Source organism: Fundulus heteroclitus, unplaced genomic scaffold (assembly GCF_011125445.2).
Source record: "Fundulus heteroclitus isolate FHET01 unplaced genomic scaffold, MU-UCD_Fhet_4.1 scaffold_534, whole genome shotgun sequence".
In the NCBI taxonomy this organism is placed as follows: domain Eukaryota; kingdom Metazoa; phylum Chordata; class Actinopteri; order Cyprinodontiformes; family Fundulidae; genus Fundulus; species Fundulus heteroclitus.
Genome location: NW_023396961.1, coordinates 4,297 through 14,752, shown reverse-complemented (window position 1 = coordinate 14,752; position 10,456 = coordinate 4,297). Strand labels below are relative to the sequence as shown.

The 10,456-nt window shown below is 41.5% G+C and overlaps 1 long non-coding RNA gene across 1 annotated transcript; it reads left to right on the top strand.

Annotated features, from left to right (window-relative positions):
- Positions 1 to 4,835: 4,835 nt before the first annotated feature.
- Positions 4,836 to 8,976, top strand: LOC118561026. The gene is made up of 3 exons (XR_004929730.1): positions 4,836 to 4,926; positions 8,173 to 8,245; positions 8,734 to 8,976. It is a non-coding gene; the product is annotated as an uncharacterized LOC118561026 (long non-coding RNA).
- The last annotated feature ends 1,480 nt before the right edge of the window (positions 8,977 to 10,456 follow it).

The following is a 10,456-nucleotide window of genomic DNA, read 5'->3' as shown; positions in this document are numbered from 1 at the left end:
AATTCACAACACATGTCACCTCAAGGCACTTGACAAAGTCAAATTCAGTCAAATCATACAGATGGATTGGTCAAAACGATTTCTATCTAAGGAAACCCAGCAGATTGCATCGATTCTTGACAAACAGCATTCACTCCTCATGAAAGAGCGTAGAGCCACAGTGGACAGTCGTCTGTATTGTGGATGGCTTTGCAGCAATCCCTCATACTGATCATGCATGACGCAATAGTGGAGAGGAGCGTGCCTGTGCAAATTCTCAGTTATCCAGGTCATCGCAACTGCAAACAGGCTTAAATCGGAGGCAACAAGACTTTCGTTCAGTTCTTTCTGAAGATGTTTCGACACCTATCCAGGAGTCTTTTTCAATGTAGAGTGCATCAAGAGTGAGATGAACCTGTCTCATTCATTCACTCAGAAGCTGGCTTTGCGTCCTCAGAATGATCTGTTCCGCTCTGTCTCCTTTGATGGAGGGCCTGAGGCGTATGCTGTTAGGGACCAGTTTTTGCTGTCTGCATCTCAGACTGAAACTCCACCGAATGGGGATTCTGAAATCAGCAAGCTTTCTGGAAATACGCTCATACTCTTGCACCAACTTGAGGGTATCTTTTCCAAATTGTAACGCAACATCCATCCATCCATTTTCTAACACGTTTATCCCTTGTGGGGTTGCGAGGGTTGCTGGTGCCAATCTCCAGCGGTCAAGGGGCGAGAGGCGGGGTACACCCTGGACACGTCGCCGACTGTTGAACTGCTGAAGTATAAAAACGGACTGTGTACCACACTCGACCCGCTGATTTGCACATTTGTATGTATCCTTCAATATCGCTGCTGCACTTTTTCCGGAAACGTACTGCAAAACTGTTTACAATGCAACTGTCTATTGTTAAATCACTGCTGCACCTTACTGCATATTTGTTTACATTGCTTACATTGTCTTTACATTTCAATCTGCCTACTGCTCACTGCTGCACTTTATCCGAAAGTTAATTGAAAGTTATCCTGTATTTGACTGTGATTTACCACTGCATTTTTCTTATCCTGTACTGTAAATTCACTGCAAGGTATCCTGTAGAGTTACTGCAATCTTTCTGAGCTGTATGAAAAAACGAAATTTCGTTCTGTATGCACTCTGTGCTACAAAATGACAATAAAGAAAGTCTAAGTCTAAGTCTAAGTCTAAGTCTAAGTCTAAGTCAGTGCATCGCAGGGCGAAATTGTAACGCAACATGCCTGTGCAATTTCTCAATTATTCAGGTCATTGCAACAACAAAAAGGAAATGAACGAAAACAAACGAAAGTCTGGTTGTCTTCAATTTAAGCCTCTTTGCATTGGAAAGGGGAAAACTCCCCTTTAAAATGAAAGAAAACCTCCAGCAGAACCAGGCACGGTGTGAACAGTCATCTGCCGACTGAACATTGTATCAACATTTTCCCAGCCTTTTATTTGGTCTTGCTGGGTGTTGGACATACATTTATTTGTGGCCCACTCCAAAAGCCACCACAAAGCTAGAGTTGGAGGGCCCATGTGATATTTACCACAAAAAGTCCCATGGAAGCTGCTCTCTCAATTATTTCTAGGATGATTGGCTTGTAATTTGCCCAATTAATGACGGAAATTGGAAGACACCACTTGCTTCCATCTTGTTGTGCTTCATGCCATCATAAAAACACATTCATGTGTTGCTGCTCTCCTCTATGCCCAAGCAATGTCACATCCAAAAAGCCTCGCCCATCCCCAGGTGCAGATCCACGCATTTCCTCCTGAGTTAAGACACCTGGTTCCGGCTCAATGTGTTGCAGTCTTTGCTGGTTTCTGATGACATTGAGAGAAAGACTCATGTCCTGCAGAAGCTTGTAGCCTGTTGAGCACGCTGATAAACAAATTTGTCTGTTTTCTTTTTTATTTGCATTTGCTCCATCCAATCTTTATGCCAGTGGCCTTCATCTGATGTTTGGTAAAAATATGACCAAATATTTTTTTCATAGTCAACTTTCGTAGGACTGGATACATTTTTTTATTTGTTAAGTTCTCCTTCAATGCTTTATAATGTGATCTTTTTTGGTTATTTAAAATTACTTTTTTTTAAATAATTTAGATCACTTCTATCATTCAGTTGATTTTCCTTCTGACACCAGATAAAACAGACTGATATCTGCTAAAAATGTTTTTTTTTGTTGTTGTTTTTTTTTTGGAAATATAAGAGTAAGTCCTGAAAACAGTGATATTCATGCTTTGTTAAACGATGCAGAACTGAAGGTGAGCTGGAGCAGGATAAAGCTGGAGGACACGGTCTGGCATTCCCGCTGACTGGAAAAGCGCTATATGAGTTCAGTCCATTTACCATTCCCACGTTAACATGCAGAGAACAACTGAAAGAGCTTTAAAACTGGTAATATTACTGCTGCTTGGTTTGCTTTACGCACAAAACTTTATTATAAACCATTCTATTATAAATATACTTTAACGAAATGCAGTCAGTGAAGTAATCAGAGCACATTACTGGTCAATAATTACGAGGAGAAAAGATAAATTAGTTGTTTTTTGCTCTGTCCTGGCAGAAGCCGCTCAAACCTATTGACAGCGCTGTGAGGTTTGGAACTATTGAGGGCTACATGAACTACGTGGCCAGGTGTCGGCGAGTTCAAAGTCTGTTTGTAACTCTCTCTCTATACAGCACTGCTCTTACCGCGGCAAGAAAAAGTAAACCGTGTGAAACGCAAGGAGTGCAGGAACAGAGAATGTATTTTAAACGTGCTTATGTGTTAGAAACAGAGAATTGTCACAGGAAACAGATTTAAGATAAAAATCGAGAGTCTGTAACACCAAACCACAATTCACATCAGTGTTTATATGTGAGGACCATCTCATCTTTAGTGAAAGGGTGGTTTGTACGGTTCCACAGCAGACACCGCTACTTTTCAACCCTGGAGTAGAAGCTGTTAAGGTCTGCCGGACAAGGATTCTGCTCAGGGTGCATGGATGGAGTCCTGTAGGCATTGATCACTGATGATCACTGATTTAGGTTCTCTCTGTAGCTGCTCTTATCTGCCCTGATCTCCTTGGTCAGTTTGTTTCTGCCATGCTTATACAGGGCCTGGTCACCACAGCTGTTAGCCTCTACCTTGTTCCTACGCAGCTCCTTCAGCAGTGACGTCGACCATTGTTCAACCTATTGTTGTTGCATATGCAAAAGGTATTCACTGCACACACATGATTTCACATAATATGATGTCACAGTATCAATAAAATTGTTCAGGTCAGCGGCTGAAGCTTCCAAACTATTTCAATCTGTGCAATCAAAGCAGGCCTGTAACATCAGCTTTAACTGCTTCGTCCCCAACAGACTGTGGCTTCAACAGAACCACAGGCTTGAAGGCTTTGGATTTCTGCCTGATTTCAATGGTTGTGCCACCACTTATCTGCAAGGTGTTACAGGTAGGGGCGGTCCAGCAGTTGTTGCTCATGCAGACTAATCAGGAGGAGCTTGAAAGGGAACCAGTGGAGAGAAGTCAGGTTCTTAGCTCTTCTAGTGTTATAATCAGGCCAGCATTGTCAAGCGTTCTTTGCTTTTGTTATGCTTATTCTTACTAGAGTCTTTTTCTCCTTCATCAGGATCCTGGGCTGGCTCAAGATTCAGTCCTTTTGCCCTGGTATGGATCCAAGGGGATACCTTCCATGAAATGTTTTGGAACATCATTGGGACATCTTTTTTTTTTTTAAACACTGCTAATTCAAACATCTCCATTATCAATCTGGTCTGTTCCTTAAATTATATTTTCTTAATCAGTGCTCTCTAACTAACCTTTGAGGTCTTCAATAGCTGGATTTATTCTGAGAATAAATCACATGCAGCCACCTATGTGTAATTAAATTTCTTATGCAATTCAAGTTAAAGTTCTGCCTCTGTCTCAAATATTATGGTGTCTTTGGCAAGTAGCTGTCCAGGATTGCTATCAGTGTACATGAATCTATGTCTTTTCCAGTCCCTGCTGAAGAAAAACATCCAAAAGCATGATTCTACCACCATAATTGAATCACTCATTCAAGGTGTGGATGGTTAGTTCAGACCATGAATACTTCTGCATTTCACTGTATATATGTGGGGGCTCCAACTTTCCCAATCTGCAATGTAAAGTGCTGGTCAGCTATCTCGTTGCTGTGTTGGATCTTTCTCCGTTTTGGTTTCTAAAGCTGTTGGCATCTTGCTAGTTTGCCGCTCAGCAGAATTATTACAGTTTTGCATTCATGGGTTTGTGAGAGTATTCTTGGGTTTGACTACTTGTCCTCATGCCTTTGCACTAGTTTTCTGCAGGATTTTGGCTGTAAATGTGATTAGGACAGAACTGCACGCTGGCTTCCCAACTCACTGGCAGAGTATAAATGAGAGCCAAATGAAAAGGAGGGCAGGGACAGAAGTTGGGCAGGATTGAAGACTGAGAAAAAAGATAAAAGGTTTACATAAACACAGAGAACGCCAGTTCTCTGCGTGTATCTGTGTCCACCCTGAGCTTTTTCAGGTGTCACAGTTTATCCCATCCCCTTTCATGCACCTGCCATTTTCAAACGCTTTGCAGTCTCCTCTCCCTTGCTCGATGTGTGTGCGTGTCTGTGTGTCTCCCTGCTGTATTGTCTCTGTTTCCTCTGGCCTTAGTAAATGTCAACGCAAGCTGCTGCTCTTCCCAGACCACGCCGTGTGAGACGGACCAACCTCATCGCCGTGGCAACTCTGTGTTCTGGCTCAAAGAAAGAGGCAAGGGAGGAGAAGAAAGGGACTTTTATTCCTCTGAACACCCACAACTTTCCTCTTTCTCCCTTGCCCTTGTGCATTGCAGCTCAGGCCCAAACCATGTGGTCAATCTCCCAGGCTTCACCATTCTATTGTGAGACGGGAGCAGGGTTAAAGGACGACTGAAATGACTAAGTAGGTCAGGAGCCATTTCTTTTCCTTTTTTTTTATTAGTTTTTGAAATTAAATGTTATAGGAATGATGTAAGATGCCTATGTGTTGACTGATCTTTGATCTTCAAAATGTGATGGACTGCAAAAAAAATATGTTCTTCTAATCTGAAGGGGAAAAAAAAGACATTTCTCAACAAAAGGTAAAGAAAACTTCACCCGAATTATCAGCAAAGCAAAGGAAATGGCACTATTAGATTTCCCAGAGTAACTACTTTGCTTGCAGCCATTGTATTTGGTTTCAATCTATACCGGCAGGAGGCTGTCAGATACCTTTCTTCTCGGGTAATGGCTTTCTTTTCCAAGCTGACTTGTCACCTCTAACAAGAAGTGCACCTTAAGGGATTTCGGTGGTCATAAGTAGTAGTTGTAGTAGCCTGGCCAAAGACTGTCACTCATTTCCCAGAAAAAAAAAATATATATATATTTTTCTCTTTTATGTGACCGCAGAATTGGTTAAGGCACAAAGTTGAGTTTCTTAAATGACAGCGCTTAGCTATTACCCAACCTGAGGGGGACGTGGGAGGCTGTTGGAGGGAGAAAGATTTGAGCGAGAAATAGGAGGATGGTGGTCAGAAGTGAGGGACCATCTGGTTGTAGGGGAGCGACCATATTTTACACTGGCACAAATCCAGTATTGTGTTTGTGGTGCATCCTGGTCATAGCAAATGCAATTTTACCCTTGGGCTCTAAGGAATTTGTGTTTTGTTCCTGAAAATTTCTCAATAAACCTAATAGTATCCCATATTGAAATAATTCTAGTTCTCCCTTCAACAAACTAAAATATGCATTGACCTTTATTTCAAATTGTTTATGATTGTGTTTAATCAATTAGTATCTCTCATATTCCTGCTTTGGAAACAACTGCCTTTCATACAAGGGCAATTTATTTTTCTTCATAGGACCGTTTCAGCCACACTGACTTCACTGCAGGTTATTACATCAAATTTAAGTTGTATCTACTGAGAGGAAACAATGCAGACAGCCCAGTGGCCATAGAAAATCACAAATGTTCTTGGAAACCAGAGATTGGAGAACAATTTACTCCCTTGGCTAAACCTTAATGTGTGGACACTTGCCCTGTTATGATTTAGAACCCATTCAAGACACTGTATTAAAATAAAAAAGATATGATTGTGTTTGCATAATCTTAAAATTTATCTTAGAAGTCGAAAATTTATGGATTTGATATCAGGGAGATATATGAGTCAGGGTTCTTTTTTTCTGCACTATGTAACTTACTTTTTGTAATTCTTAGAGCAAATCTAATTTTCTTAGCTCACTGCATAGTAAAATGAGTCCTACAAACTTCAAAATCTCAACATGTGGAACATCCGGTTACTATTATTCCTTCTATTCCTTCGACTGTGGCTTGGTGGGTTGAGTAGTCGTCTGGCAATCTGAGGGTTGTGGGTTCGATTCCAGCTTCCCCCTGCCACATGTCGATGTGCCCCTGGGCAAGGCACTTAACCCCAAGTTGCCTACCGAGCTGCGTCTCGGTGTATAAATGTGTGTGTGCGTTAGTGAGAGCGACTGGGTGAATGTGGCTATAGTGTACAGCGCTTTGGGTGGTCAGCATGACTGGAAAAGCGCTATATAAGTTCAGTCCATTTACCATTCTATCTGTGTCAACTAATAAGGGTGTGTGCTACCAAACCGTGAATCTCAGCTGTATTGGCGTCTGAATAATAAAGCTGTTCAAGCTGTGTGATGTTACAGAAAGGCCTGTCGACATTTTAATGAACAGGTTATTGTTCAGCTGACAGCCCAATCCATGATGTTCTGTGTGTGAATTTGCATGTAAAATGGGTAACTGTGATCTGATCACTCAGGTGGGATTTTAATGGTCATCCTCTGAGCCACCAAGTAAGGTCATAACAGCACCGTATTGTTCAACTTTAGAACGGGTTACCCGACTTTAAAGCTTATTGGGTGTAGTGATGATGCAAAAGTCTGTCAGAGGGGTTTGAGGCATAAAATACACCAGTACTGCCTTGGTGTGGTGCTCATTTGACGGGCTGCTATTCTCACCTTCAGCGCAGATTGGGCCGGTTGCACCAAAGAGCACCAAGTGAGATAGATCCCTGGACTTCAGAGGACGTTTCAGGATGGAACGAAACTGAGAGCCACTGCTTTGTGGAGAGGTGGATAAATACCCACTAATATAATGAAGAATATAAGGCGTGTTTTCTTTGAGTTGGGCTCTATTTCAGCTCTGCTGGGTTCCACATAGTGTCTGCAGTGTCGCAGTGCCAATTTCATTTAGGAAAGCTTAGTTGTGTGTGAGCGTGTCTATTAATTTCTTTTCTCTCAAATTCCATTTTTTTTTGTCTCTACTTGGCTTTTATTTTTCTGTGGCTGTGTCAAAAATGAACAATTCAATTACAGAGTATTCAAAAGTGTATTAATTCTCAATAGATTTCTATGAAAATACAACAAAAAATGTTTCAGTACAACAGACCACATGTCGACTTAATAAAGTTGTGCTTAGAAACATACCTGCCTGTTATCTAAAAATTGTTTTGATGCTAAATGCTCGTCCAGGAGGAGTGAATTCTCCTCAATGACTCGATAACAGTCAGCAGTCAGCGACTCGATGCAATTTGCTGCGTGTCCTTAGAAAGATTTTAACCAGTCTGTCTCTATAATTTAACTGTAATGACTTTGAAAAGTGCCTTGAGATAGCACATGTTGGATCCATATGAATAAACTCAATTGAATTGTAATAAACATGTTTCAGATCAATGTGAAGAAATAAAAACAGTTCCAGCTGTAAGCTTAAAATTCTCACTACATTTTATGAGTTCAGCATGCCCTACATTATTAGGACTGTGTCCTATGCTGACTTACTCAACAATAAACATCAAGATGCTGTTGTTCAAAACATTTAGTTGCCTTGGCTCTTCTTCAGTGCAGCATTCTCTACTCCCATATAGGGTTATCTGGGTTTTGAGAAAGCTGCTATAATTACCTAACAACGCTTCCCTGACATCTTCTCAACTCTGCTTACAATCTTTGCATAGAGACTAGTTTGTTAAAATAGCAGGGTCTGGCTAGTTCGCTTCCTATCTGTATTGAAATGAGACTGGTAATTCTGCTCATTCTGGGGGTTAAACTTCACTCAATGTGGATTCAACTTACAAAAAATGTTTCTCCAGCTTTATAAATTGCCGTTTTACCAATCAGTATTTCATCTGTGCTTTTTTTTTTTGCAGGGATCTCTGATACAATCTGCCTGTCTGAATCAATGTGAGGGAGACATGGGTTTCAGTTTAGCGGGTCACGATGGTAAGTTTCAACAACAGTCTTTCTGCCACTGCTTTTACTTTTTAAAAAATATATATTTTCAATAAAAAATGACAATAAAATCACAATTCTATATTTCTGAAAAATACTCAACAATGCCAGGTGCCTCATCATGAATCAGAATGGAATTTCTTGCTGTAAATAATATATTTAGGACAGTCTTCATACTTCAGTGTTGGAAATATTCCATCCTGTACGTCTATGTAGGCATCCTTATGTGTTCCCTTATTGAAATGCATTGACTGTGTATACATACATAAAAATAGGCCTGTCATAGGAGCTGTGAGAAGTGTGTCTAACAGAATTTGGATGTGGAACACCTTTTTTTTTTATTTCCATAAGTGAGAAAGATAGCATGGAAGAATGCAGGCATTATTGTAAACATGTGATCTGTATGTCTGTGTGAATTGTGTGCATGCCTAATAGTGTTATCTGCTCGACCGGCCGTGCCGGTGTGCTTCTCTGCTCAGGTTGCATATGACCCCAGCTCCGCAGGGAGGTCTACGTCTCTTATGTCCCCTGTTCATTTTTTGCCTCAAATCTGGGTCAAAGGATGAAAGAATCACCCCTACTCGCTATGACTCTAACACACACTGACGCTCGCCCAGCCTGCTCTGAAAAACGGCTTCCTGGAGATTTGAGTAGTAACAAGGTGCCATTGTGAAGGACACTGTCAAGAATTACAACAGCAGCCTCGTTGTCCTAAATCTAGACCTCGCCGTCGCTTTTTGTGGAGGACAGCTCTTCACTGCACTGGTTACTCATTCAGCCCTCCCATGTCTGGCATCACAACTTGGTTTGTTTCAGTTCATCTCACAGTTACTAAGGGTTCCAACGCTGTCTGGAAATGGCTGGAATTTTGTCTAACTATTTTCCAGGACTGGGAAAGTATAGAAAAATAAAGCAAAAGAAGAAAACATATTTACATTTCCAGACTTTATTTCCTGTCACATTGTCTAAATGTTGTAGTTTTTGTCTATAAATGCATCTCTCTGCCCATTAAGCACATTTACTAATTTATCCTTCCATCCGTTTCCCATAATTCATTGTATACCTTTTCCATCTGTCCATCTTACAGTCTCTTAATTTTGCAGAGTCCATGCTTAAAACACATAAAGTTTTGACATGAAAATTGAGCAGTAACCCTTGTTACCTTTGTCCAGAAAAGATGACAGAAACAGATTAGAGCGGAGTATTATCGAGTTGGCAGCACTTTGATTACGAAAGCTCTAAATTATTGTGTTCTGGTCTCTCTTTGTTTCTCCATGTCATTCTTGAACACAAGACCTCCTCATTCGACAGTGATTTTTACTCTCTTCCTCTGTAAGCCCCTCCGATACTGCTGATGCTTTGGACCAGCTTCAGTCCACAAAGGAGGAAGAAGCCATGCCGGGGAATTAGTGCATATCAGAGTGTGGAAGGATTCCTGGATATGTGTGAGAGGGAGTTACTGGTAAAATGCTTGCCAAGAGAACATAGTGAGAATGACAGCTGCCTACATGTCAGTGAGGTCTTTTCTTTTCATTTGCAGAAAAAAAAAAAAAAGACTGACGAGAGGCATGGAATAGTTCCTGCCCTGGGACAGTCTGCTGTTTCTTTTCTGGAAACTTCAACCCAGAGGGCCCCGGGCTTGGAGCAAGACTCTGCAGATAATATTAAGACCTAACGTCTGCTATAGATAAAGGGCTGTAGCCCTCCCACCAGCTATGGGGCAATCGACCATCTGGGACGGCCAATTGTAGTGCTTTACATCCATGCAACCTCCTGCTGCACACTGTCCTACTCAAACATGCGTTGGCTCTTTAAATGCTTCACGCTGCTTTTGGAAAAACCCTGTCAGGTTGATGGAGAACTTTCTGTGGCACACCTTCTGTCTCCAACACCGTTTTAAATAATTGTTAAAATTAGTGACACTGCAGTCTGTGGAAAACTATTGTCACCTTGTTGCTGTCGTGAGCTGCAAGAGTGTGTGTGTGTGTGTGTGTGTGTGTGGGGGGGGGGGGGGGGGGGTCGCTTCTTATTAATAGGAAATAGGGTGTAGCTTATGTGTCACTGTGTGAACAGTCATCAGTGCCTGGCAGGGGGTTGTGATGGCTAAAATGGAGTTTTTCCTCTGTCAGCCGGCATAAGGAAGTAAAGGCTACTGTTTGCCCTGGGTAATGCTTCGGTGCATGTGTGCCAGTGGGAACATCC